Source organism: Phalaenopsis equestris, unplaced genomic scaffold, assembly GCF_001263595.1.
Source record: "Phalaenopsis equestris unplaced genomic scaffold, ASM126359v1 Scaffold201156, whole genome shotgun sequence".
NCBI classification, from domain to species: domain Eukaryota; kingdom Viridiplantae; phylum Streptophyta; class Magnoliopsida; order Asparagales; family Orchidaceae; genus Phalaenopsis; species Phalaenopsis equestris.
The window spans coordinates 77,950-85,193 of NW_018220936.1; the positions used below are offsets into that span (position 1 = coordinate 77,950).

At 34.1% G+C, this 7,244-nt stretch overlaps 1 protein-coding gene across 3 annotated transcripts in view; it reads left to right on the forward strand.

Moving 5' to 3' along the window:
- Positions 1 to 4,440: 4,440 nt before the first annotated feature.
- The window catches only part of LOC110035981 (probable RNA methyltransferase At5g51130), a 41,389-nt gene continuing 38,585 nt past the window's right edge, over positions 4,441 to 7,244 (forward strand). For all 3 annotated transcript variants that reach the window (XM_020740319.1, XM_020740320.1, XM_020740321.1), the window contains exon 1: positions 4,441 to 4,607. The gene's annotated coding sequence lies outside the window, so the exon portion shown is untranslated. The remainder of the gene's footprint in view (positions 4,608 to 7,244) is intronic.

The window sequence follows — 7,244 nt, forward strand, 5'->3', positions numbered from 1 at the left end:
GTAACACGTAGATAACACATGAGTAACACGCTGGATATTTATATCATGGTGAATGTTGGTTTTTTATGATTTTATGTTTTTATTTTTAATAAAAATAATAAAATTACTTGTCCTATTTAATTTATCATATAAAATATACTTCACATAGTTTAAAAATTTATCGCAAAAATTTAATCGACTGAATAACACGATGAAATGTGGAGTAACACTGATTAATCGACGGTAACACGGTGTAGTAACACGTCACAATACGCGTGGTAACACAGAGTAACGCCGATTAATCGGCTGGTAACACGGGGAATATTCGCTGCGAGACAGCACATTAAGAGGGGAGTAACACAAGTTATTCTCGGGTTATCCTCGTATTATTCTCGTATTATTCACGTGTTATTCTCATGTTATTCCCATGTTATTCACGTGTTACTCCCATGTTATGTACGTGTTACTCAAGGTGTTATTAAATGTGTTACTCGTGTCTTATCTACGTGTTACTCACGTGTTATAAAGCGTGCAACAACATGTTATTCAGCTTATTACTGAGTGTGTTATTCAATGTGTTACTCGCATGTTATCTACGTGTTACTCAGCGTGTAACAACCTAATATTCAACTGGTTACTACAAGTTTAAGTGGGTGTGTTGCTCAATGTTTTAATCAGTGTGTTACTCAAGTGTTATTTACGCGTTACTGCAGTGTTATTAACAGTTTAAAGATGATACAATATACCAAATTTCACGAGAGTAACACCCTGAGTAACACGTCAATAACACCCTGAGTAACACATGTTACTCTGATGTTATTCCAGTGTTATTCAGCGTGTTACTCAGGGTGTTATTGACGTGTTGCTCAGAGTGTTATTGACGTGTTATTAACGTGTTATCTACGTGTTACACAATTGATATTTATGATAATCAAATTATCCACGTTTGAAAAAGATTAAGACAGAAATATTTGAACAAAAACATGTTATAAACCACCAATTACTTCTTTCGTATAAAGTTTAAAGATGATACAATATACCAACTTTTACAATTTCAATCAATCTATACTCTCACTTATGGAATCCATCAAAAGTCCAGTGTACGTTTCACTTAGTTGCAGTGCATAGTATTCCTGCAGTAAGGGAGTAATACCAAGTTCAATTTGAGTGAATTATGTAATATAAAAGGCAGTGAAATGATACTGAATTTTATCAACATACTTAGGTAAGACAATCTGTCAAACTTTGCTCGAATACGTCAACAGCTTGACGGCTACTTAATGCTTCTTGTTCCATTCCTGGATGCAATGGGTCGAATTAGAAGTATGCATTATATGTGGAACTAAATGAGGAAATATTAAATTAAAAAATTTATACTTTTAGCTTTTTTATTTTTTTCCCAATGTCCTTTTAGCCTAGATGTAGATACTCCTTTCGGCCTCTTTTTAGCAGGGACGTTTACTTTCTATATTTGTGACTTTTTTCTTCTTTTTTGTTTTCTTTACTTTGATCGTTCTCCCTGCTAGAGCATCCTCAATATCTCCAGATAATTTTTTAAACGTCTCCCACAAACACTCCTCAGCTAACTCATTTCCTTGTGCTCTATTAATGAGTTGATATGCAAATTTCTGAGAGCATGAACAAAGTATAAGGGAACTTGAAGAAACATTATTAAAGCCAGAGTCTTTTAGATCTCTGCACCCAAATCTATTATACATGTCCCTTTTAGCATTGATGGACCACTGCAATAAGAAATATTTCTCCGGAATCACCTTTATTTTTGTGAGACTTAGAACAAATAGTGCATGGGAGCACAACAACCCCATCATCTCAATTTTTTTGCAATTACATGTAACCTCACAAGTAACCTTGTCAACTAACACATTACAGGGCTGTCTTGTCCCCTCATCATCCAATATTGATACGTAATATTTAGCCTCACTCTCCACTGATAGTTTAGCTGTAAGTCCATATAAGCCATTCAATAGCTCTTGTTCAAACATTGAGTAAAGCTTCCTTGTATAGAATGAGACAGCTTGCCTCAACATGGGATTGATTTTAACTATGGGCGTTCTGACGGACTGACCGCATTTGAATTCTTCATCTTTCTCATTTCGGTGTCACGATTTCATTATGTTTTCAAGATCGATAAAACAATCCGTGAGAGAGCTAATTGGCTTTGAAACACCATGACAACCATGACAAACATTATTAGTCGACTCACTTTTCTGTGTTGATAAGATTCTCGTACCGAATATATCCTTATTAAATGTTGTTGATCATTTATGCCTTATACGGTACATTTCATCTCACCAGACATTGCTTTGTAGTTCTCCCAACTCAATCATTAAGGACCACGTTTCTTCGAACTCCTCAGAATCACACTTGCTCAAGCATTTATAAAAAAGACCACAGACACTCTTAATACGCACTTCATAATGTACTTTGGAAGAAAGTTTCTTGTAGATAGACATAATCTGTGGACATAATCTGTGACGTGTTTGTGGGAGGCATTCTCCAATGGCTCTTGCCATTGTTTGATCCTGATCGGTGAAGATTGTTATGGGATGTTTGTCTCCCATTATTCGAATGAATGATTTTCGAATAACCACATGAATGATTCAATAGTCTTATCAGACAAAAATCCAACTCCAAACAGTACGTTCTGCCAGTGGTGGGGAAACCCCACAAATGACATAAATTATATTTATTTAATCTGTAGCTTGTATAAAAAATTATGACATCCCCGAAACAGTCATAATCCAGTCTGCACAACCCATCGCTCCAAAATATGCTTGTTAACCTACCAGACTCATATGTTTGGAAATACCAAGCAAACATGCTATCCCCAGCTTGCATCTCCATGAACAATTGTATTAAAGCATTGACATCTCCCTGTTCAATTCTTTGTCTTCTTTCTCTTTGGATGAAATTAAATGCATCTCTCTTGGTGCATTCCAAATCTCCACACCACCAACCTCCGTGGCAATGAAATTGTATTCATGTGTTGCTCTAATCCATGAACCTATCATTGATCTCAACACATCTGCATTGAGCTCAGTTATCCTTCTGCTGGAACGAAGAAGATGCTTATCACCACTTTCAGACAAAGGATGATTATGATTTTCAATGAATTTCGCCACTGTTCAATTGCCTTCAAAATCAACATGAAATCATACCATGACCTTACAGCCAGTCCTCGTGTCTGCTTTTCTGAACTTAACTGTGATGTTAGGCTCTTTCTTATAGCCAACTTTTCCACAAATATAATTTTTATCCTTGAGTTTCTTGGAGTTCGGCCAGTAGGTAGTATGGTCCTTCCGAACAGTGAATTCTACGTGATGTGCATAAACACGATAACTTTCATATACTTCTTCCTCATTGTGGATAATGCTGCTTAGAAACTTCTCTGCAATTGGATCATTGCAAACGTGTGTTGCCTCACAGGAGTGCATAAAACCATGGTAACATCAGTATAACACAATAATAACACAATATGCGTGATAAATCAAAGACACTAAACAACATAACATTGGAGTAATGCGAGAGTAACACCAGAATAACACAAGAGTAACACCAAAAAACCAGAAGCCTAAAACCCTAAAACCATAAACCAGAAGCCTAAAACCATAATAACAAAAAAATAAAATACCATAATAATACCAAAAACAATGCCGCAATGAACATCACCCAAAAATCAAAGGCAATTAACAACATAACATTGGAGTAATACTACAGTAACACCATAATAACACAAGAGTAACACCAAACAATCAGAAACCTAAAACCATAATAACGCAAAAAAAAAAATCATAATAATACAAAACAACACTATAGAACAACACCCAATAACACTACATCAACACCAACATTTATATTAGATTAAATCAAGTATTATACCACCTAAACGGTACTAAATTAAAGCCAAGAACCACGAGTAATACCAGAGTAACACCAGAATAACACAACAGTAACACCAAGAAAACCTACGCTTTAATAGCATAAAAACACATTAATAGCATAATAGCACAAAAGGCGTAGCAGAAAAACACCCTAAATTTTACCAATAAACACTACAAAAAAAAATGACAATACCAGAAACAGAATGAAAACCCTAAGCAAAAATAAAACTATATATCATTTCATAGAGACTTCCGGCATCTCAATGTTCCTGGAGAATTCGACTTCCGACATCTCATTGTCCATGAATAATTCCAACAATACCTAGCTATGACAGAGCTGTGAACGAAGCTATGAACGAAACTGTGAAATATTTCTTCACCCTACGAATAGAACAACTTGTAGGCTCGAAATAATTTTATGCTGGCAGAAAATTTTTCAGGATTTGAGTTTAGGGCTGGGCCGGGTCATGAATACTGATGGAAAAGGTGGAGCTAGAGTTTACACCTCCCAATATAGCTTAACATGCGTGATACTGTTGAATAATTCTCCCTGCCCAAAACCCTCGCTTATGTTAGCCCCTCTACCCTTTACGCCCAAAACCACCGCCTTCGTGAACGAACCTTTCGATACTGTCGCCATTAGACGGGATCGCGGCATACAGAGACCACCGAAACTCCAATCTTTCTCATCCTTCCGCTCCTATCTTATCAGAAACCATTGAGAAGGTAAGCGTGTTCGTGTCATTCCTCTTCTTCGCTCTCCCCGATTCATACGAGCATCATTTTGGGATTTACGGGAGCTCGGGATTTACGGAGGCGTTTTTTTGGCGTTTGGCAAGATTTAGCATAAATGCTGCTTTAAACTGGCTACCACACATCCCCTAAGTTAATATGCTTATTGATTATTATTTATTTAAATCTACCTGTCTCTGTGGTATTTTTTTATTTTGATTTTAGACCTACCTGCTGGATATTTGTTGAAAATTTTGTGCTAACTATGAGAATTGTAAGCTTTCTACTGACATAGACAGAGGGTAGATGATGTTCTAACCTGCTGATAGAATAATGGTGGGTTTAAAATTTGAAAGGGTTCCATGAAGAACATTTAAGAAATTGAGAGAGGGATTAGGTCATTTAAAATCTTTCAGTGTGCTATGATTAACAAGTACAATTTGGAAATTCTTGAAATTTGAAATTAGTTTAGTTATCAATGTGCTTATTTGGTGTTTTTGTATGAACTTCCTTTCCACTTTTTGTTTCTCCTCTTTCCATTACCTTATGAATCCGCATCCAATCCTTTACTAGATAATTCTATTCAGTTTATTCTTAAAATTATTTTGGATAATGATATTGCGCCTCGCTAATAATGATGGATTCTAGAGACATTTTATTTGTTATTGTGACATACCTTTTTATGATGACTCATGGATTACCTTGTAGGAAGCACATAATATATGCTTTAATCTAATTGATGGATATCAAATTTTAAATTCGTAAAAATGATAGTCTTGATGGAGATTTACTGTTTTTGTGGATCACTATCTGTAATGCTGTTGTTGGAATTATTTGCTATTTATCACTATATATTTTAGCTGTAATACTGCCTGTTCTATAGTAGTGCAATCACTATCGTATTGCTTGCTGCTATATTGTTTTTGCTTTTTACATCCTTTTGATAACTAAAACGATTTTTAATTTCAGTCTACTCTTGATTCTATGTAGTTAACTTTTTTTTTTTGCACTGTTGGAAGTGAGTTTTGGATTAATTGGAATCGAACTGGGCTTATATTTTTACCGACATTATCTACCAACCTAGAAACAAGAATTAGGTAAATAGGTAGCTGGAGCTAGTAAATGAAGCACTTTGGTTCGATACCAATTTCAAACTTGTGTCTATAAATTTACATGTGATTCTTTTTAGCATTATACACGTACGACTGTTGATGCTGCATGGTTCAGATTTCTTGTTAATTTTTAATGTATTTTTATCATTGCATCGTTATTTGAGTTTTAGTTATTGTATTATCTATTTTATAGTAAGGAAAACAAATATTGTGCGTTTTCTTGATACGAGAATCCTCACTTTTGTTTATTTGATCATCCTCTCATGCCTTATTATAGTTACCTTAGGAAATCTTGTCGCTAGAGCGTACTGTATTGAAATATTGTGAAAGTTGATTGTCGCATTGTTTACTTTTTTGCGGTTTCTAGAAGATTTCATTGATATTCACAATAGATCAAAATTAATCACAAATTTTAGTTACTAGTTTGTAGATTGAGTGTGTTTCTATGTAGCGCCGACGTTCCTAAATTGGTGTTATTCTTGTGTCAGATAAGTTTTGGACCTGGACACAATTCTATCAAAAGGAAATGAAAAATGTTGAAAGAATGCTTGAGCTCATAAAAAAATTTGGAATAAGAAAGAAGTTACCATACTTTATGCTAACTAAACAAATATGCAAAGAATATTTCCCATTAGTTTCGCAGAATCTGTATCTATATTTATAAAATCTATTAACTAAGAAGGGGCATATAAAAATAAATTTTACATTGCCAATGAAATTAAAGAAGTAATTATGAGGGTAGATTCAAATAAAGTCATTTGCATAATTATTGACCATGCATGTGTATGCAGAGCTACAAGAACACTACTTGAGGCTCATATCCTCATATTTTTTGGACTTTCATGCATTGAACCTCAAATCAAAAAATATTTGTGCTTCAAAAAGTGAAAAGAAATAAGATCACTTATGAACAATCTAATTGGATAAATGACATTATAAGAGATGTCACATTTATAAGGCCTTTCATTATGAATTATTCAAAATGATTGTCAATTTTCAATAAGTTTATGAAGCTGTAAATCTTGACCATTGCAGGGATCTTTTTGCATTAATTAGTCACACTTAACGATTCAAAATAAATAAAATAAGGACTACGTACTATGATGTTTAGTGATTGGTGGAGCATATATCATGAATGTGATATAGATAAGATGAAGTTTGTGAAGGAAAAAAATATTGGATGACATGTGGTGGGACATGAAAAATTATATTATTGCTTTTATAGAGAATATATATGACATATTGAGAGTGGTTGATATAGATATGTGGTGGGACATGAAAAATTATATTATTACTTTTATTGAGAGTGGTTGATATATGGTTGATATATGACATATTGAGAGTGGTTGATATAGATATGTGGTGGGACATGAAAAATTATATTATTACTTTTATAGAGAATATATATGACATATTGAGAGTGGTTGATATAGATATTCATTGTTTTCACCTTATATATAAAATGTGAAATTCTATGATAGAGAATGTGATAATGATCATATGTTGACACTAGGGAAAG